This window comes from Strigops habroptila, chromosome 21, assembly GCF_004027225.2.
Source record: "Strigops habroptila isolate Jane chromosome 21, bStrHab1.2.pri, whole genome shotgun sequence".
Classification (NCBI taxonomy): domain Eukaryota; kingdom Metazoa; phylum Chordata; class Aves; order Psittaciformes; family Psittacidae; genus Strigops; species Strigops habroptila.
Window position 1 is genome coordinate 5,303,312 of NC_044297.2, and position 22,312 is coordinate 5,325,623.

Consider the following 22,312-nt stretch of genomic DNA (forward strand, 5'->3'; position numbering starts at 1 on the left):
TGCATAGGTGCTGTTGGGGAGAGGAATGATGCAGCAGCGTCTGGGGAAAAGCCAGCAGTGACTTGAAAGGCTCTTACGACGTGAGATGTGTTTCTGGCAGCACAGCTTGTGCTTCCCTTTGCTGCAGGTACAGAAAGGTGGAAGCCGCAGAGGAATACGCTTCCCTGGAGGGTGATCGGCTAAAGGCTCTCATTAGGCTGCCTTTGAAGCCTGGGCTGGTGGGACAGCTCTTTGGTGGTCCCTTTCTGTGGATGCTTGCTCTGCTTTGTGGGTTGTTTTAGCTGCTCTGCTACAGTCAAGGCAGTGGTGAGGGTAGGGGAAATTGGAAACCCATCCGGTTTGTACAAGGGGAAGATTTGGGGGTGTCTGGATGGAGCGTGGTGTGGGGATGGTGCTTGTGGTGGCACATCTGCGTGGCTTTGGGGTGTGTCAGCAACTGTGAAGCACCTGTGAAGCAGAGAAGGGTTGGGATGATGGGAACAAGCCAGGCTTGGAGGAGTTAAGTGATCAGCGAGCATCCAACAGGCCCATTGCATGAAGCTTTTCCTCCTGCAAATGGGTCAGAGCAGCTCTGCGGAGCTGGGGCCTGAGCATCCATTCTAATTTCCCAGCATGTACCATCTGCAACTTCATCTACTCCGAGCTGCCGTCTTGATTTAAGGTTTCTAAACCCACTGCCACTGCTCTGGCTCTCCCCAAAGAGCCGAGCAGACGGCACTGCAGGCAGGGAGTTCAGACACCATCCCTGCCTGGGCACAACGGAGCAGCCGCTCCTTGGCACAACCAACAGTTGCTGCATGTCCCGGGAGAGCCAGGAAGAGCCTTCGGGAAGGCAGAGCTGCCTGCTCATGGAAACACCCCCCCTCCCTGTCCATCCATCACCCTGGTATCTGGCCTCCTGCCTGGGCACTCTGGTTTTCCTGCTGGGTTCACAGCTCCACTGTTGGGTGTGAGCCACCAGCTCTGATTGGAGAAAGAACATTGGGTTTGGGGTTTGTTTTTTCTTCTCCCTTCCTACGCACAGGAATTCATCGTGGTTTTATGCATCACTTGGAATGTTGCTATTTAAATGTGTTTTCACTTGAATCCTAATTCTGGAAAAAGAGCCTTTCGATACGGAGTTGATTTAATATCCCCCCTTCAGCTCTGTATTCCATTAAAGCTGCCATTGCTTTCACTTGTCCAGCCTGGAAGCATGTGTCAAAATTCCCCATGAGTCCCTGATATTTCTACTGGCGCTGTGTGGAGGGGGAAAATGTGAGCGAACAAACCTGCTTGATGCTCTGGATAAGTCTTTTCCAGGCAAACCCCAGCGGCTGATGTGTTGTGTGACAGAAGCCAACAGCGTCTCCTTGAAGCTCATGTGGGAACTGTTCTGCAGCGAATCTTTTGCGTCACCATCTCAGCAGGTCTCCATCCACCTCTAGCAATTTTGCCCTTTGCTTGGAGGAGGGGACAGACGCAGTCCCTGCTGATGCCAATTCCTGCCCCTTTCCTGATGCATCCCTGGATCCAGGAGCATCCGGTTATCTTAGTGCCAGCAGAAAATGTGATTATTCCTTGCGTCAGCCGCCTTCCTGGGGCTGCCAATGCCCATGGAAACCTCTGCTGTGGAACTGAGCGTGGTTCTGTGAAACAGTTAACATCTCTACAGACAGCTGTCAGAAAATCAGTAGCAGGCTGTGATTATGTCCATAAATAAGCTGGAGAAACAGGATAGGTCAAAGGGAAACAGGGAGCAATGGCAGCTTTTGGACCCAAGTGAAAATAACTCAGTTTATGCATGTGTTATAGAACAAGTTCCAGGAAAAGAATCTAATCCATATGGCAGCTCCCAGCCAAGGCTGGATGCTGGGGATGGGAAAGCATCCTTCTGGAGGTGGGGAGCATGTCAAATCTGGCTGGAACATGATAATTTTATGTTTACCCTGATTAGTTCCATGCACTGAAGATGATTTTTCCCACAAAGAGGTGGCAGCTCCAACCTCTTCATTTTCCAGGGAGGGTCAGACCTTCATCACCGCACACAGCCCTTCTCCCTCCTCACTGCAGTGGGGCAGCCATGTGTGATGGGCATCAGCTGCAGCCGCTGCTACAAGTGCACACAGAGCAAGAATTGCAGTCTCCCGTGGGCTGGTGAATAAACTCCTCCTGGCCGCGCAATTGCCAGTCTGGAAAGGAATTGGAGCAGCAGTGCAGGAAGCCTCATAGGGTGGTTTTTTATCTCCGAGTCCCAGCAACTTGTAAGCAAGGTGAAAGCTCCAGCGTGACTGCACCCTGTGTGTGGGGCCCCTTCCAGCAGCAGTGGGATTTGGTCACAGCTTCTTCCCAATTAAGCAGCACAGTGCATCCCCAAGTATTCAGAGATCCTGCAGAAGCATTCCCAGGCTCCCCACTTGGGAGCTGTTTGTAGGAGCAGACAGAGCCTTGTGTGTGTCTCTGCCCTCTTGCTTTTCGTGCCTTTCCTAATGCTGCAGGGAGCTGGGAAAGGGGATTGCAGTTCCTTCCCTCTGCCCTGCTGCAGCAGGAGCTGGGGTGGCTGCTCTACTAGGCCCCAGGGAGCAGCGATGGCTTTGGGGTGTGCCCAAAACTGCGAGGATGCTGCTGGTTGGCATCAGTATTGACATCAATGCTTATACCTTCTGAAAACCTCTGTGACACCCTGTGCTGCACCCCATGGGCTCAGCTCTTTGCTCCTCATCCTCAGTGGGATCCCACGAGCATCACCAGTGTCTGTCTTCTGGGATTATTGCCATTTTAACAGAGTATTGATGGGTGGCAGAGTCTGGGCTGTGGATCCTGAAGGACCAGGCGAATAAGGGAGGACAGAAGGGTTGGGGAGGGCCAGCACAGCCTCCCTAAACCTGTCCACCCCTTTGCTAAGCCTCCAGACCTGATCCTGGCTGCTCTGTGCTGGTTGCTTTTCATCATTACTCTTGCTTATTCAATAATTATCACTTCTGTTGCACTTCACACTGCTAAAGCGCTTCCTGATTGCTTGCGAATCCTTGGATGCATTTGCTGGCAACCAGGGAGCTGGGCTGCTCCCTCGGGGACCGCATTGGGGATGTTTGCTTGGCAGTGCCAGCCCTGAGGAGCAGGGCCCTGGGTCTCCACAGCCTCCCCTGCATCTGGCATGAGCTATCCTTCAATCTGCCACCCCCTCCATCTCCCTACTTTTCTGGTAGCTGAGCACATCATGATCATGCCTTGCTATGCCATAGCTTGCAAATCAGCCTGGAAAACGGGCAGCAAGCCCGGAGGCAGATGCTTTCGTGGAGTGAGCATGCTGGGGTTCTGCTGGGCAAGGGAGCTGCCTGTGGGTCCCTTGCTGGGGTGACAGAGGCTGGTCCAGCCCCACTCCAGGGATGTGCAGATCTCCTTTGGGAGATCTGCTGCCAGTGAGAAAGGTGGTGGCTGTCTCCCTGTGAGTGTGTGAGGAAGCAGAGCCCTGCTTGGAGAGAGGATGCGAGCTCCTTGCTGCCCTATCGATCTGCTCTTGACCCTCTTCCACCAGCCCTGCTGCTGCCCCAGATCATTGCTGGGAGCACCCCAGGTACCACTGGGGTGCAGCTGGGGGGAAGGAGGTTGCTTTAGTGTGAGTGGACATGCTAATGGAATGAAGCTTCAGAAAAAAATTCAAGCAAGAGCTAAAACTCTGTGAGAATGGTCCTGTTTAAAGATGATGGTGCTAATGATGTGCTGGGCTGGATTAGAGCTTGGAAAATAGATTTTCCCCAAGTATATCAATTCCTGCAAGGTTGGGACATTGAACTGCTGGTGCTGGTGGGGTTCCCAATGATCGCTCTCCTGGGCAATTGAACATCGCAGCATTCTCCTTCACTGCTGCTCTTTGCAAAGTTGCTGTTTGCTTCTTTGGGCTTTGTTCCATTGTTGTGTAGCCTCAGAGAGAGCCAACAAGAGCATGGAGAGGGTGGGATGTCTTTATAAACAGGGTTGTTCAGGGGACAAAACCAAATTTGAGTTTGCAGAAGTGTCAGCTTTGAACATGAGAGCAAAGATTTACTGTTGTTCATGCCATTACTACTGCAGATTCACAACCTTGTGCCATGCGTGTTCTGCTGCAGTGCTGAAGGTGGTGGAAACTGGTGTGTGTGGCTGGAGGGGAAGTGGCTTTGCCAAGGAGCAGCACCAGAGCTGCTGGCTGGAAAGCAAAAGCTGTGATTTATTTTTTAGCAGCTAAAAGCCAGCAAGAAACAATCAAAGAGTTTCACTGATGCTGCTTTGTAGGTCAAGATATTTTGAAAATGAGAGCAGGGATTCTTTCAAGGAAGACGTGTTCTCTTCCTTTTTTTTTTCGTAAGATGCTGCAAACCCTTTGCATCCCCTCCCAGTGCTTTTGTTGCAGTAGCAACTTTGGTTTCCCACTTTGCTTGACCTTCAGGCTTGTCAAGGTGTCTGTGAGGGTAGGCTGGTGTGGTTGTGAAAGCTGAGGATCGTCGTGCTGCCCTTGACCTTGTGGCTGATGGGTCCAGGCTGCTTTGTGCACCTGGAACTGTCCTGCCAGCACAAAATCATAAGAGTCCTGGAATGGTATGGGATGAAGGGACCTCAAGGCTCATCCAGTTCCACCCCCTGCCACGGGCAGGGACACCTTCCACTAGAGCAGGTTGCTCCAAGCCCCTGTGTCCAACCTGGCCTTGAATACTGCCAGGGATGGGGCAGCCACAGCTCCTCTGGGCACCCTGTGCCAGCGCCTCAGCACCCTCACGGGGAAGAGCTTCTGCCTCAGAGCTCATCTCAGTCTCCCCTCTGGCAGGTTAAAGCCATTCCCCTTGTCCTGTCCCTACAGGCCCTTGTCCAAAGCCCCTCTCCAGGTTTCCTGGAGCCCCTTTAGGCACTGGAGCTGCTCTAAGGTCTCACCTTCAGGAGCCTTCTCTTCTCTAGGCTGCCCCAGCCCAGCTCTCTCAGCCTGGCTCCAGAGCAGAGCTGCTCTGGCCCTCGCAGCAGCTCCATGGGTTGCAATGGAGGGGAAGACAACTCTGGGTTTAGCTGATCATATTAGAGCCCTGCTCTGTCCTATGCCTCTTCCTTTATTTTCCCAGCAATTTTAGTGCTACTTTTTGTGTTATCCCCCAACATTCTGTGAAGCAGCAGAGTTGGGCTGGGCAGCCCCGGGGGTTGTGGTGTGCTGGGAGCAGGGTAGCAGCCTGACAGTCTCCAAATGACACTAGTGGGCAGTCAGTGCAATCAATAGAATGTCACTCTTGGAAATCACCCTCTCACAAGGCAATTTTCTCCACCAAAGGTCCTTGCTAATAGGGCTGCCTGTCTGTGACCTTTCGAGGGGAGAAAAATGATGCAGGATTCAAAAGCTGCTATTACAACTGTCACCTTTTCCCCTCCACCCTCTTCCTTCTCCTCTTGGCTTTCTCTCCCATCCACTCACGGGTCCTGATGAGTGCATGGTGGAAACGATGGGGATCTCTGCATGCATGAGCCTGGGATGTCCCAGCATCACCTTTGCGCATCTCATTATCCCACTTCTGACCAGCTCTGGAGTTGGAGCTCTCCAAAAGCCATACCCTTTTCTCCAGGCTGCAGAGGAAGCCAGCAATAAACTGCTGATTCCTCTGCCATGAATATTGTTCAATTATTCACAGATGTGTTTTGGCTGGAGTTTGACAAAAGCCTCTGCTTCAGCAGATTTCTGCCCGCTAACCAAAGGCAGTAGTGCTAATGCAACCCCAGTCGCCATTAGCACCGGCTCACACCAGCTCCCAGCTTTATCCACACTATCATTTCCTCTGATGATTTAATTAATGCACGAAAAGCCTATTTCTCTCCCAGCTCCAGAAAGCCCAAGTTTGGTTAAGGTGCCTGGTCCTGCCTGGAGTCCTCCTGACATGTCTCCTTTGCTGCTGGAGCAGAAAGGGAGATCTGTGACCGCTTTTGTCCCTTGAGCCCAGCTCTAGCAGCTCAGTGCATGATTTTGAGCCTCCTTTGTTCAGTCTCTGGCTGTGATGCCACAGCTCAGCCCCATGCAGGACAGCCAGCCAAGCTCAGGTTATATTTTGGTCTTTGACTTTTCTGAAAACCCCCTGGAAACATCAGAAAGACCAGAATGAAGTTTGCTGAAAGTCCTTTGAGCATCCTGGGTGGATGCTGGTGTTTTGACTGGGCTGGCTCCAGATTTGCATCTCCACTTTGGGATTTGATGGACCTCCAGGGTCCATTGGTACCTGATCTCTCCCCAGTGCTGCTCTTCTCCCAGACGCAGGTGTGGAGGGCTATGGGAGCTCCAAATATCCTAGTTGTGGAGGTTTGCAGGATGAGGTTGCAGAGTGCTATCCTGCTTGTGAGGAGGCTGAGGTTTCTCATGGTCTTGGTTTCTGTGAAGACAGGAGCAGCTCAGGTTTCTTTCTATTTGATACTTGTAAGGAAATGTAATCGGAAGGACACAACACCAGTGACAATCATTTTAAAACCTGTCATCTGAGCACTGGGATAAGACACAAGGTTTCTAGGCGATGTCCCGATCTGCTGAGGATGCTCCCCCAGTTTATCCTGGGAGAAATTCTCCTGGGCAGTGAGATGTGGATTGAGCCACAAATACAGGAAAGGGGGAGGAAGATGGGGGAAAATAGTCTCAATGGAGGAAGCAAAAGCTGGAAAGAGACAATTTTTCCCACTCCTTTACCTTGAAATGAAAAGGTCCAGACCCCCCCCCCCCCCCCCATCAAACCCTTCTGCAGCAAGTGGAACTGCTCCAGGACCCCTGGGCCTGGTGCCTTGTGTGGGGTGGGCATCAGGGGGATGCTGGCAGGAGACCATTGAGCCCAGCTCCTGCTGCGCTCTCTCACTATCAGAGTTAAGGATATACAGAGGTCTCCTCCATCAAGCTGACAACCAATTACCACCAGCAGGAATAAGCTTAACATTTGACCTCATTTTCAGGATTCAGTTATGCACCAGGTTGCCTCAGCGCTCTCCTGAGGGGCCTGAGCGCTCTCTGTTCCTAAACCCTCCCAGCCCCAAATGAAGTGGTACCTAACCCAAGCCCAACTTCTGTGCAGGCAGGCAGAAGTTGCAGTTGTTTTGTGCCTAAAAGCTGCTCAGCTGCCAGCCTGTGCCTGTGTTTATGGACTATACATATATATACGTGTCATTTCCTTATGGATATTGGCTTATAGGACATTTTTGTTAGCAGGGAGCTGGTCTCTCAGTGCTGTCCCAGCATCCTGACCTAAGGCGAGGAGTGGGATGGGACCTTGGTGCTGAGGTCCCTTCTCCCAGCTCCAAAGGCCTAATAGATGCTCTGTAGGTGACCCAAAACCAGGAGTGACTTCTAAGCAGAAACCAAGTGGTCTGGTGCTGGTGTGGAAGCTTGGAGAGGCTGCTTGGAGTTGAGCAGGATCCTTTGCAGCATGGACTGAATAGATGCTAGTTTATATATTTACGGATGAATCACTCGACTGTTCCACAGACCAGGGTACCTGGCAGGTTCAAAATTAACGTTTCCAAAACAGGAGAGCAATGTTGATGGAGAGAAGTTGCTGCAGCTGCTGGAGGAGAAGAGGGATGCTTCCTCCTTTTTGTGGCTCTCAGAAGGAGATGCCAGCAGCAGCACCACCTTGGTTATTGTAACAGATTCTTATTTAAAACTCTCCCTTTTCTTAAATAAAGGGAATTTTCTTTGTCTTTGCAGTGTTTTTCAATGAGCCAGGGAGGTTTGGGGGGGTTCTGTACATTGTAATTGATTTATTTGTAAGGCAATATTGCCCGACATTCCCAGACTCATTTGGCTAAATTATTCATCAGCAAATTTTTAAATAATGCAGCAACTTTACTCTTTTCCAAATTCTCCTTTTATTTTTTGCTTCTTGCTGGAGACTGATACACACCGGTGGGGTCTTCATTGCACCTCGCTCTGGGTTAAGCTGATGAGAACTAATGACTGGAAGGCCACAGACTAATTAAAATAAAGCCATTAGCCAGAGTTCAGATTTACTCTCTATTCCAGTACCTATTGAAAGGAATGAAGGGGCTCCTATTGACCTGGGTGGATGCTGGATCAGGCTATGGAGGTAGATGAGTGGAGAGGGTAGTGGAGGAGTCACTGGGAAGAGTCCAAATGGGATTCAACATGAGGATGAGGCAACGCTGATCCACAGAAGAAGGGAAAAGCTATGCAGGACCGTGCATGAGTTGCCGAGGCCTGGACAGTCACCACTGTCCCCAATTACCTTCAATTATCCTGTGAGGAGCAGTGGGAAAAGGGGGATTTCCAGGCAGAAATGCAAGGATCGGTTTCTTTCAGTGCTGTCAAATTTACATAGCATTAGAGATCCCAGTGGCAGGAAGAACAGAGGAATAAGCATTTTGCCTTTGAATCAGGGAGCCAGATCTGATTTGCCTTCATTTTAAACTGCATTTCAAGCAAATATTCCCCACCCTGCTCTAATAAGAAGAGTATAAAGGAGTGAGATTTGATGGGGAATTTGTTTAGTGAGGGAAGAGGGGGGGAGCCTTGCTCAGGCTGCAGGATGACACCTTGTCTCCTTCATTTCCCAATTAGAGGCTGATAAGATCCTTGTGCCTGGCCAAGGCTGGGCAGGCAGCAAAGCCCCTTCTGCCTGCAGCCAAGGGTGCAGCGGGGCTGCTGCCTCATCTGCATTCCTTTGTGCCTTTTACTGTTTCCAAGTCCCAGGATGTGATGCTGATGAAAGATGCTTAATTCAATTTCAACAGAGAAATTGATTAATGGACTGGATTAAAATAAATCCCAGATGGCTTGAGGTCTCTGTGCAGCATACCGATTGCCCCTTGTCTCCTCTTCCCACTCTGGAGAGAGGAGAAGGGAAAGGGGGCAAAGTCAAAGGGCAGTTAAAGAGATGCAACAGCAGATGAGTGTGGGGAAGCACATCCATGTGTAATTAGTTCAGTAGCTTTAAGTAATGTCCTCCCCAGATAAGTTTACCCAGGGGTTTTCCAGGTGCTGGGGTGTGTTTTAGGGAGGAGGATGTGGTGTGGGTTTGAGAATGCTGGCAGATGGGATGGGGCAGGGGTATGGGGATCCTCCTCCTGCCCTACTTTCCCTGCCCAGGAGCTGGAGAGGAGAACTTGGAAGCCCATGGTGCTGGGCTGACCTGGTTTGGTTCCCCAGGACCCCGCTGGGGCTTGTCCCAAAAGCAGTGCAGCAGTGCCGGGTGTGTGTATGTGGGTCAGGGCAGCTGAGGGGGGAGCAAGGAAAACCCTGATAAACTCCTCTGCCAAAGGAGCACTGGAAACGGCATCAGTGCTTCTGTCTGGAGACCAGGAGAGTTAAATCTTGCAGGGAAAGTTGAGCTGGGAAGTACCGGTGCTACTGTTATAATGGGCTGTCCATGGGGTTGGAGCTCAGTGGGTCAGTTCTGAAGGGGAAGAGGAGAAATGCTTCCCTCCCTCCCATCTCTTCTCCACTCCCTCTAGGGCAGCGTCTGCTTGGGCTGGCTCAGATGCTCTGCCCTGTGCACAGAAACCCTCCAGCATGAGCAATGCTCTGGCGCAGAGCGGGGCTGGAAGGGAGCGTGCGCCTGGTGCCTTTCACACACCGATGTGCTGGGCTCCTTTTGCTGTCCTTCCTACCTCCCCAAACATGCAGAGCCTTTTGTGCCTCTTTCTGCCACCCCAAAACTCTTTCTAGGGGGTATCCATCCCCTGCGGCACATCTGTGTCCTGCCCTATGCCTGTGTTGTGGTCCAGCCTTGAACAGGTACTGCAAGAGCATCCATCCGAGATGGGGATTTACCCTTGTGGGAGCTGTGGCCACGCACGAGCCAGGGCAGGCATGGGCAAAGCAAACAGCCCTTGGAGATGCACTAAACATTTAGTGCTGTCTCATCAGCCTCGGGAAAGAGCTGTGGAAGGGAAAGTGCAAAGAAGCAGGAGCTTTTGTGGCTTTATCAAGTCATGGAGAAGAAAGGATTTCAGTATTTTGTGATTAGTTATATGCCTGAGGACTTGAAACTTCCAGCCTGGCAACACCCACAGCCTCCCTTACAGTCCTTGAGTTCAAAGGCAATTTTGTCTGCATAAAATTGGAGCGACCATTAAATAAGGACCTTTGATACTACGGTGAGTGGCAAAGCACACAAATGAGATGCACTGACCCTCAGCCCAGTAGGACTTTCCCATGCAAGGAACCTGAATAATGCAGAGTCAAGATTAATCCCACGTTGTGGTTTATTGTGCTTTGGATAGCAGATGCAGGCATGTGAGCATGGCCCCAAGGTCTCAGGGGCCTCGTTTTCCATTGCTTTGCAGTCATTTATACCTGTGCAAAGTGAATATAAAGTGCCACTATTCCAGCTCTGCTGGCGTTTGACATCCACTTAGCTCTGCTGCTGCATGGGGAAATGATGGTGTGAGGATGAGCCTGGGGAGGACCGGCCTCTCTGTCCACCCTTGCTCAGCCCCACTGGCTCAAGGCAGCTTTTCCTGAGTAATTTTTTCCCTTACAGAAAGTTTGCAGGAATCACTCGAAGTTTTCTTCCCTTTTTCCTTTGTCCATCTGTGTGGTTTGTGGCTGTTAAATGCACTTTGTCTTCAAAGTGGTGAAAAATCCCAAGCACTTGCTCTTCAGGTGAAAATGCAGCAGGGACATACAGAATCATAGCCTAGAATGGTTTGTGTTGGAAGGGACCTTAAAGCTCATCCAGTTCCAGCCCCCTGCCACGGGTAGGGACACCTTCCACTAGAGCAGGTTGCTCCAAGCCCTGTGTCCAACCTGGCCTTGAGCACTGCCAGGGATGGGGCACCCACAGCTTCTCTGGGCACCCTGTGCCAGCGCCTCAGCACCTTCACAGGGAAGTACTTGTGCCTAAGAGCTCATCTCAGTCACCCCTCTGGCAGGTTAAAGCCATTCCCCTTGTCCTGTCCCTACAGGCCCTTGCCCAAAGCCCCTCTCCAGGTTTCCTGGAGCCCCTTTAGGCACTGGAGCTGCTCTAAGGTCTCCTGTTCAGGAGCCTTCTCTTCTCTAGGCTGCCCCAGCCCAGCTCTCTCAGCCTGGCTCCAGAGCAGAGCTGCTCCAGCCCTCGCAGCAGCTCCGTGGCCTCCTCAGCTTGTACGGAAAATTCCCATCTCCAGTTCCCTGACACATGCCAGAAGGAGATTGAGTTTTAAAACCCTGTCACTGGGAATATGAGCGTCTGGTAACAGCAGCCTGGAAAGTAAAAAGCATGATGGGCAGAAGAGTTTGATTAATCTTGTTGGTTTTCCATCCTCTCTCCATGCCTCTGACGTGCATGCACACGGTACATCTTGCCCTTCCTATCCTCCAGCCCAGGCAAATTGGGCAGGCAGCACCCCCGGGTCTGGTGAGACTGGGAACGTTTCACAGGCAGCTTTTCCCTTCCGAATCAAACCAAGCAGCTACAATCTGGAAGCTTTCCTATGATGATGATTTTTATATGCTTTTAATAAGTGCAATCTGATCAAGAAACTGCTGAAACATTTCTGGAATGTTGGATCATTTTGTTTTGATACTGTCAAAACAGTCATGGCACTGAAGGAAAACTCTTTCATTTTGATAATGTCAAAGTGTTAGAATCCAGGGTGATAACTGAGGATGGAGATACAGATCTGAGCTCTGCAGCCGCAGCACTTGTGTCCCCATCTGGAGCCATACCCATGCAACCATTCATCAAGGAGGCACCAGAGAATCCATCCATCCTTTGCACTCTGCCTGGACACTGTCCCCAGTTCCCACTGCCTTTTCCATCACTCTTTGTGTTATTTTCAAGCCATTTAGCAAACGTTTTGTCCTTGGGTTCTCAAAGCATCTGTGCACTGGGCAGGGCTGTGCCTGTGATGGGCTTTCAGGCAACTTGTGCCTTTATTTTAATCTGGGATGGGCAAGGTGGTGTAGGGTTGGACTGGAAATGAGATTGAGTTGAGAGTGCCTAAAGTGCTTTTCATTGAAGCTTTCAGCAATTTTCAGTATCATCAGTCCTGTCAAAAAGAGATACAGCAGGAAAACACCAGGGGCAAATGTGACTGGGTCCATGTGCAGGGGTTAGGAATGAGTTGGGCTGCCCCTGCCTTGGAGTAGATGCTGACCCAACCCTATGGTTCTGTCCTCATTTATACCTCAAAGCACACTCGGCTGGTTTCCCCAAACCCACCACATGAAGCACAGACAGAGACTAATTTAAATGTTTTAGCATGACATTCACCTGAACAGGAGCAATTTTGTTCCTAACATGGATTTCTGGGTGGCTTCATTTTAGAAGCAGCATAACATGGTATTAGTGCACAAAGCAAGTCCAATAAGCATGTGATTAACAACCCCCGAGATTAATGTCATTGCTATTTAAATACAGAAGCACTTTCTGCATGTCCCTGCAGGTCTCCAGGTGATTAGATCTGAGGTTACCAAGTGCTCTGGGGTTCAGTCACCATAAAGGGGGGAAGCTGCTGAATCTCCCCAAGTGCTCTGGGTTGAAGATGGGAATAGCACAGGCGTTGACTCTCCCATCAGCTGCAGTTTACCTGTACCAAAGAGACCAAGATTAATGTAATCACCAAGTTAGCCTTTAAGGAAAAGCAATAACATAGAGCACGCTGCTCCTGGGTGCCTGTTTTATGAGCGTGTGATGCATCCCCATCCTGAGCAATGCTGTGCTGGGCATACAAGTAGTAGAAACAAAACTGTCATAAAATGATAAAATCATCACCCAAAACACACACAGCTCAATTTGGGGAATCCCATCCATCGAGCTGCCTCCCAGATACACCCACCCATCAGTCACCCCCCGTGCGCTCCGATCCATCAGCGAGAGTTGAAATGAAACATTTTTATTGATCTCAACTCTTTTATTTGATTCTCTGTGTTTCTCAGCAGACGTTTCTATTCCACCTGGGCTCAGTGTTTGGTCCCCAGGGCTCAGGCACTCACGCTTCAGGCACTGGTGTGACCTCTTGGTCTCTGACCCGTTTAGAGCAGGGTCATTTTTATGCCCCCACTGCAGCAATGTCCATGGTCCAGCAAAGCCATCCAAAAATGCATCTCTCAATGTTTGAGAAAGGACCTGACAAACCAAAAAGCAGCCAGGGGAGGGTCTCTTGCAGGGTTTCTGTTTAGTCCCATACTGGCTAGGACAGGATTTTAGGGGTGCACCAGTGTGTGCAACACCTACAGGCAGGGACAGCTTCCACTAGAGCAGGTTGCTCCAAGCCCCTGTGTCCAACCTGGCCTTGAACACTGCCAGGGATGGGGCAGCCACAGCTTCTCTGGGCACCCTGTGCCAGCGCCTCAGCACCCTCACAGGGAAGAGCTTCTGCCTAATGTCTAATCTAAATTCTGGGGACATCAGCTTCGGGCTGAGATTTTATGGGACCGAAGGGGCTTCCAGGATCAGTTGCTGGATGCAGGGGGCGGGGACACAGGACAAAACCCAGCCCTGAGGATTTCAATCTTGGCACTGATTTCCCCTGTGACCACCCAAAATCCTGTCTCCCCATGCTCATAGGATCCCTCCTCCTCTTGAGGGCCCCAAGCTCATTCTCTAAGCATTTTCCAGAAAAATCACAGCTCTGTTATTACATGCCTCACAGCTTGTTGCCAAAGGGGCTTTTTGTTCCCCTCAGGCACTTTGTTCCTTGCAGAAATTTTTGCTTTCTCTGCTCCATGCAGAGCCAAAGAAACGCTGCAGAGCTACCTGGTGCCACAGGCGAGACCTCCAGCACAGGCATCCATGTGCCAGTGGTACCTACCGTGCTCCCTGTGCATCCCTGGGATGCTTCTGGGCAGGCTTTGCTCCTTGTTTCTCAGCCCCTTGCTCTGTGAGAAGTTCCTAGAATATCCAAATCCAAGATGAAAAGCTTCCCCCCCCCACCCTCCCAGCTGCTTGTAGCAGGTTTGCACACCCATCTCACCCTCACCCTACCCAGCCCAGCAGAGCAACACAGACCTGGGTGCTACTCTGCATCCTGCGTGCCTCAGTTTCCCCATCTGCAAAATTAGGGCATTGCCAGTGATCCCTGGAGCAAGGTAGCATCATTGCTACATGCTGGAAGTCAGCTCCAGGCTGTCCCAAAGGCTCTCCTGCAGCCCAGGAGTCTCCCCAGGCTGTGGGCAGGGTCCTTAGGGAGAAGGTAGTTGTAGAGTCACAGCTAATTTGCTCAGAGCCCCAAAATCAGTTGATTCAGTTCCACATGGACCCGCTCAGGGACGAGCTGAGCACCAGCAGAGCCCATTAGCACTCAGCTGCGTTCTGCTGCTCGTTCTGCTCCCCTTCCCGGAATCAAATTAAATCTCTTTTATTCGTTCCCTTTTTGTACACAACTCCTTGCACAATTAGTGAATAATTTGAGAGCACAAACTAATTGCCTCGCTCCGTCCTCACCCCGCGAAGCTTTTTGCTTTCATTTTGCTTTTAGTTCATTTTTATTGGGTGAAGAGAGAAGAGAAACACAATGAAACCAGCAAAAAAAGAGCTGGGTGCTTTGGAGGGGAGATGCAGCCTGGGGGGAGTGTGCTGAAGAGCACCCACAGGATGCTTTTCCCAGAGGAATGGGGCTTTGCTCCTGGTGTCCCAGTGCTGCTTCCCAAGACCCACTCACAGCTCATCTCTTTGTGCTAAGATACAAAATCCTCCTTTTTATTAGCTCTCAAGCACTTTGCTTTGCTAGAGATTGGTTGATTTTACTGCAAATCAGTGCTTTTGGCTGCTTAGGTCTTAACCCGTCCACCCAGGCTGCCTCAGTGGGTCACATTTGGAACCAGGATGGGAAGAACACCAGACCCATGAGGGATTGGAGTAGCGAGGTCCCCATCCCACCACTTATGTTTTGCTCATCCACGGACAGCCTGGCTGCATTTACAAGCAAGATATTTGCTTACTACCCATCATCCACGTTGTCGTGATCCCTGAGCAGGTTCGAAACGAAGGGTCAAGGCTGCCTGTTCCCTCTGATAGATCCCTGAAGCTCCGGGAACCCAATCAATTGGAAGTGACATAAATCACACTAATTAAACTATCCTCAAAGCCCATATCACAGCCTTCAGGGGCCGGCTGCGGCGTGTGGATGGCCCCTTGGCAATCCAAATGCTGCCTACTGGCTCCCGGCGGTCCCTTGGAGCAGACTTTGGGATAATTGATTTTGTGGTCCCTTTGCTTTATGGATGTCAGAGCCCTTGGAGTGGGGTCAGAGGCAGGGAAGATGGATTTAATTAGCTGCTTGTTTCTCCACGGTGCTGGCTGGAGCATACAGGTGTTTGTAGGCTGCACTAGGCAGCAAACAATGGGATCTGCCTGCATTTTTCCAAGCATCGCCAGCCTCACTCTTTTTTCTGGAGCCTCTTGCTCCTGAAACGCTGGGAATCCAGGTGCTACCAAAGCATTTTAGGGGGGATTCTAATGGAGATCAGAAAGACAAATTAATTCTGAGTGGGAATATTATTCCCCAAGGTGCTCCAGAGGGGCAGCGATGCTTTGCTGGGTGCTTCCCACTCCACAGCATCCCCGGTCCCCCGCTCATGAATATTCACACGGCGGCTGCTGCGCTTTATTCCGTGCTGTGCAATTATCATTTTAAAGGCTCTCAAATGCTTATCAGACTGGAGCATGGTTTAAAGAAGGGTTGAGCTGGTGCCTGGAGGGGGGTTAGCTGAAGGGAGCTCTGCTGTGGAGGTGGGTTGTGGGCAGGCGTCAGCATTCCCCTGTCCTCCTGTGTGTGAAGCCACTGGGCTGGCTTTTGGGGATGGTGGCAATGGGATTATCCTGCTCCCTTCTGCTCTCCTCCTCCCCGGAACACTGCCAGGCCTTGCCGCTTACCCTGTGTAATGAGCTTTCAAATCCGCAAGCAAAAAGGCTGGGATAAATCCAAAGCTACTCGAGGATTTCACAACCCACTCCTTGGGAAATGCTGGTGAGGGTGAAGAAAAGCGCGGCTCTCAGCCCACACCACACCTGAGGGGAGGCCTCCTGGAGCTGCTATTACTGCTCTGCCATGATCATTCATATTCTGGGAAATATCCAGGAAAAAACGCTTTGCATGCAGTTTCCCACGTGTGCACGAGGGGGTTTTCTTATCCCTGTTAAAATTAATTCACACAGAGCAAGCAGAGGGATGCTGCACAGAGGGGGCTGTCGCAAGAGAAACGTGTTTCCATCAGATATCATGCTCTGCTGCGTGTGCTAAGCCCAGGCAACATCACCTCAAAGCTGCTTCTCCCAGCCATGGGCCCTGGTTTATGCCTAGAGTCTCTCAGAGTGTTTTCAAGGCACAAAATAAATAATGGAGCATCGTTTGTTTAAGTGTTAATAGCTTCCAGAGGAAGGATTGTTGCCATTCATGTGGGGCAGAGGGACTCTGGCAGCTCTGGAAGAGCATGTGGCATCACAGCTTGGCTTGCTCTTTAGAAGTGCTGAGCATCCAAAGCCAGGGCTGGGGAAGGAATGGGAAATGAGAACATGATTTCGCAAAAGCTCCTGATGTTTCTGGTGGTTTTGCATTGGGCCCTTTCCAGTGCTGACTGGGAATATCTTCCCTCCCACTGCCCACCCCCTCTCCCTGTTCATATGCTGCTCGACATGTGCTGAGGGTTTTCACTGGAAGCCTGACTATCAGAATCCACGTAAATGGGCTTCCAGGCGTGGATAGCCAGAACCCGGGCAGAACTGCAGTTTTCCTGTTTTCCCTGGGAATAGGTGTTTCCCACAGAAGCTTACGGAAACCCTATTCCACTGGAAATCTCTGTGCAGAAACCCAAGTTCAGTGGGATTACGGAATTTCTCAGGGCTGTGCCCAGCCTCGAGCTCCCTGGCACACACATGGGAGGCTTCATGCTTCACATTCACCCAGCTATCTCTTACAAAAGGTCCAATCTGTTGCTCTGGACTTGTCCTACTGCAGGTACAGGAGAAGGGCCACTTCCATGGGATACCTCAGTGACATGGTTTAGTGGAGCACTTGCAGTCCTGGAGTAACGCTTGGATTTGATGATCTTAAAGGTCTTTTCCAACCTTCTTGATTCTATGGTCTATGATATGGGTACCTCCTGGGCCACTCTAGAAAGGTCCTGCCTTCCACCATGGATCAGACATGGAGGAGAGCACTTTGGCAGAGCAGATTTGGGTCTATTGATTTTACAATTAACACAGAGCCTGTGGAAAGGATGTTTGTAAGTGGATTGTCTGCTGGCTTGGATTTGCTTTTCTTCCTCCTTTCTTTGCATCATCAGGCCCATCACGGGTTATTTCCAGCCGTATCATGAGGGGGTTTGTTCCTGCCAAGAGAGCTGGATGTTACAAGTGTCCTTTGAATGTGCAATCACAGCAGGCAACTCCCCTTTCCCTCCCTTCCCAGGCGTCTAATTTGGGATCTTGTCCACGATTAAGCTCAGTGTCTCATAAATTATGTTTCACCAAATTGCTACGTTAATAAGGGGCCGCGTGTTCTTGGAGGATCATTAATTATAGATACAGTTTTATTTCCCCTGCACAATTGCCCATGTTCCTCGCTGGGTTGACTATGCAGCCACGTCAGGTGGTGAATGGTGGGACAAGGACTGAGTGAGCAGAGCAGCTTAAAGACCCTTCACCATCCCGACTTAAAGGCTGCTTGCTGGGGTGAGAGGATATGATTCCTGCTGAGCTTTGCATCGACCTGTGTGATGATCTGTGAGTTATTGCCAGGTCTTAGCTGTCTGTGAACAGCGGAGGGCAATGCCTCATCTCCAGCTCTGGCTTTCATTGCATGTTCCCCTTTCCCCATGGGAATTACAGGTGCTTTGCAGGGAGAAGCTGGAGGGGCTGCAGGGACCCCCCTGGATGGACTCAGCTCCAGACTCCAGCAAGGACCAGCCTCCTGAATGGATGCTCTGGTCCTGCATCCCTGCAGCAGCTTTTTGTACTTCAAAGCCTCCCTCTCCCCGGGATGTCAGGGTCTAATTGTTCAGTTCCTATTAATGAGATGCCTCTGATAGCAAAACTGCCCTGCAGGGTTATGTTATCATTATTGATTCATTATTAACAATCACTTAGGCCAGGCTGAAGGTTTAGGCTGTGCTCTCTGTGCTTTGGAGAGCACCCAAGGAGCTTCGGGAATCGATGGCGAGTCTTTCCATCCGCACAGTGGGGCTGTGCCAGGCGGGGTGTGGAGCAGATGGTGGGAAAGATGCTTCCCTCTGTCCCGAGCAGGGCTGGGGGTGGCAGGGTGTCGCCAGGCAGCAGCACGATGTGAGCTGCACCTGGAGTGAGGGATTTCCCTGGAGCCAGCAGGGAAGAGACATGTTTACCGAGATGATAAATTCCCTGCTTGCAGATTTATTACAAGAACTTGAAGGGACGGAAAAGTGGATTGGAGGGTGGGGGGTGTGTGTGTGTGTGTGTGTGAAAGCTGTTAAACTTTTATGTTGTGCTGTAATGGTAAACGAAGTCCATCCTGCACTTTATATAGTCCCTGATTAAATAATTTCCCCTTTCCGCTGCTCTGAAGAGAGGTTGAGGATGTCCATTGGTGTAAGAACCCCTTTGCATAGAGGTAGATCAGGGCCTTTCCCAAAGAAATCCTGGCCTTGCATCACAAGTGAAATGAGGGCGCTGGGTCTCAGAAGGGATTCAAGCCAGCCAGAGGGGCAGGGGGACACGACTTCATCTCTCAGGGCTCCAGCCCTGTCCGTGAGCCGAGAGGCAAGGTGATGGACAGATATCGCTGGCCGCCTCCTCCATCCCTTATTCACTGAGCCGATGGCTGTATGACAGATTCTTCCTCCCTATGAGCTCTGGCCAGGATCATCATCAATCACATCTCCATGGGGGAGCAGCTCCAACTTGGGAAGAGGACCTGGGGGAAGCAGAGCCCGCTGCTTCCAAACCCTAAAGAGCTGGTCTGCTCTAGGATAGTTCCTCCTGCCCTCCCATCACTTTCAGCACACAGGCACACACAAATCCACCTTCTTCCCTGCTTCTCATCAAAGATTCAGCAGCAAAGAGACAATGATATTTGCAGTGAGCTCACAGAGGCTCATCGTCTTTGCAGAATATACTACAGTACACTTACTAGTACATTAGGAAGCACTATAAATATTTAAAGCTAAACTATCATTGCCCAAATAAATGAGCAAGCTCCAGTGGCTCTCCGTGCACTCTTCTTCCTTGCCTTAACTCAACCACCTCTCAGCCCCGCCCCAGGAAGCAGAAATCAGTGAGATGCTGCTTTGATTCAAGATTTTGGCACATGGATGGGCTCTTTCTCACCCTATGGCCACAGCCAGTGCTCAGGGATGCTGAGACCAGGGCTGGTCTGAGCTCTAAGGATGCTCTGGGAACACTGGGATGCAGCAGGTCTCTGAGCATCCTGGGCTGGAGGAGGCAGCCAAAAAATTGCTGGAGAGATGGACTTAGCAGAGCTCTTGCAGCTCCCCTGCCCTTTTCTGGGACTGTACGGTGTCTCTTTGAAAGATGACAGCAAAGGTGTCTTTATGAAATGTGCTACACCACATTCAGCCCAGTGCTTGAAGGTATTAAGCTAATATTTTCTGCCTATTACAATGTCTCCTGAATAAGCCAGTCATCCCAGACGATGAGTTGAAGGAACCCGGCTCTAGCAGCAAAAGCCTCCGTGTCCTCGGGGAGCTGAAGGGTCTGAGAGAGGGTTTGATAGTGAAAAATCTATTCTGAGCTAAAGCAAAATATTTGTAGGGGAAAAACCTATAGATCGTAGAGATGATAGCAAATTGGCAAGACTCAGTAAGCCCTTGTGCCCAGCTCAGCTATACATCAGCAGCAAAATAAATATATTGATAATTCTCCTTTGGAAAAGTGTCTATAAATTACGGTTGCTTGATGCTGCTAATAAGGCAGTGGGTGATGTGACCAGCACATTAAAACCTGGCTCCTAGTTCTGATTCACAGAACCTTCCAAACCTTGCTTCTTAGTCCAAGCTGAGAGAAAGCAAAAGCTTGAACCCAGGAGCAAATGCTGCCTTGTCACCAGAGCAAGGGAGGGGGAATTGGGGTTCCTGGTGACCCCCACATTGGGGTCTAGCAGCAGGACAGGGTTATTCCTACCCTGGAGATAACTGGAGCAGGATTTTTGCCCTGCTGGGTGTCTTTGGCCAAGCAACCACAGGCACTTTGCTCTGGTTTTCCCCTCCTAATTTTTTCCTCATCTATTTAGATGCCTTGCAATGATAGTGCTCATCTGCAGCACACATACAGCCCCAGTGTGACATGACCAGCACCATGGGGCCCATCACGTTATTGTTAGTTATTGGAAGGGAAATAACTTGGCTGACCTCAGTGAATGCAATCACAGCATTCCTACAGCTAACCCCCAGGAAATACAGGGGGCTGCAAGCTTTTACTCTCTTTACTTACAAGATAAATAAGAAACTCATTAGCTCTCTTCCCTTGAACTGGTTTAAACCACCTCTTGAAGTTATGACTCTTCCCATCAGGCCCGCCTGGTGATCCCATTCAGAACGTGCCGTGGGACCTGCGTAGTATCAACACCCTGTTTCATGGAAACTTCCTTTTCCCTCCAAGTCCCGGTTCCTGCCGGCGGTGCTGCTCAGCACTGTTCTGGTACCACCGAGCCTGTTTAATATCCAGTGATTTCCTGCTCCAAACAAACAGCACTTACTGGCCATTACTGCACGCAGTGCAGGCAGGTTTTCAATTAACTGCCCTATATAATTTTATGTTTCCAGTCTACTTGTGTGTGGTTTGTGCATAAACCCTGCAAAGTGACGGCCTGGGCACACAGGAGCCATGAACTGCTTTTTAAGAGGACATGGCTGGGAGCCACAAAATCGGGGATTTGTTTGCCACCAGCACCCAGGGGCTCCCATGGGTTTTGCCCTGGGCGGTTGGGTCCCCGCTGGGACAACAGGTCTACCTCCCAAGGAACCGCAGCTGGATTCCTGCATCTGTACTCTCAGCAACCTCTGCAGCCCCTTTCTGGGGTAAAGAGGGTGGGTTTGGATCTATTCCTGTGCCGAAGGCTTCAGTGTGGTGGGGATGCTTGGAGAAGTGGGCAGGTGGCTTGTTTTGGGCAGGAATTGCTGTTGTTAACCATTTACACTCTATTGCAATGTGAACCAAGCCCATCTTACAGCCACTTGCTGTTAACTTGGATAAAGATGATACATGTATATTTCCTCTAATAAAATCCAAAGTGCTCTTTTTTTTGTTTAAAATAAAAGAATTCCCAGCAAAGGCAGGAGTAAGACCTGGGCTCTGCCTGTCGATGTGATGAATGTGCTGTGGTCTGAGCCAGACCACTTAGCTTCCCCCTGTGCTTAAACTAATCCCTGTGTCCATCAATCATTGGGGGAAGAGACTCGGACCCTCATTTATTGCAGCTCGAATAAATATGCATAGTAAAGGTGGCTTTTCCTTACGGCAGAGATGGAAGGGGAAAGGGAGTAAGAAAAACCTTTTCCACCCCAGTACCCTGTGCCTTATAGTCATCACCCCTTGGAGAGCAGATTTCCCAGCATTAGCAATCTGGGAATGCCTCTGCCCCAAGATTTCCTCCCCTTCCCTGCAGCATCAAAGGGTGTAAGTAAATAACTGATTACCCTGAAACAACTATACCCAATAGGAACTTACATCTGTGACCTGTGGTGCTTAAGACTCGGTAAATATGTTCTTAATAATCAACTGGTATTTATTTAATGCACAATAATTCTGCTGTAAGCTCTAGTGAAATGCACAGTTAATTAAAAATGTCTTTGAAATAGGTCTCTAGGGAGAGTATTTTATACTATCGAAAGGGCTTCTTTTCCCTTTGTTTTTTTTTTTTTTTACCCTTTTCTCTGTCTATCCCTGCTGTTAATTGTATATTATCCCTGTAATCCTGATGCTATTTGCAGCTGGGTGCCCATGTTCAAGCTGTTCCCCCTGGTAGGTGGGCACTGGTGGGGGCTTGGCTTTAACTTCTACTTGGTTCCCGGGATTTGAACATTTTCCCTTGTGGCAAATCAGACAGGACTAAGGTAACTTCATCTCTCTGCTCCCATGGGACCAGCACGGGAAGGTTTGGGGCTGGGTGAGCGGTGGTGGGGATGCTCAGGATGCAAATGCTGCAGAAATGGAGCCCAAGGGCAGCATGTCCTAATGGAGACAGCAGGACATGCTGCCCACCAAAGGCTGCCCTGGGAGGGAAGCAGAGTCCAGCCCCTTCCCTGCATCCCTGTCCCTGGCCGTGTTTGGGATGCTGATGAACTGATCCTAACAAGGACAGCTGGCACTGGCTGCCCTTCCTGCACAAAGGCGAGGTGATTAACACTTACTATCAGATCCCAGCTGGAGGCCGGTAAACCGGCTGGAATCACTGGGATGTGGGGATATCCAGGGCT

General features: G+C 50.4%; 1 long non-coding RNA gene across 1 annotated transcript; it reads right to left on the bottom strand.

Annotated features, from left to right (window-relative positions):
- Nucleotides 1–11,509: 11,509 nt before the first annotated feature.
- On the bottom strand, nt 11,510–14,190 carry LOC115618539. The gene is made up of 3 exons (XR_003994830.1): nt 13,914–14,190; nt 13,717–13,796; nt 11,510–12,492 (listed from the first exon to the last, which is right to left on the bottom strand). It is a non-coding gene; the product is annotated as an uncharacterized LOC115618539 (long non-coding RNA).
- Between the last annotated feature and the right edge of the window lie 8,122 nt (nt 14,191–22,312).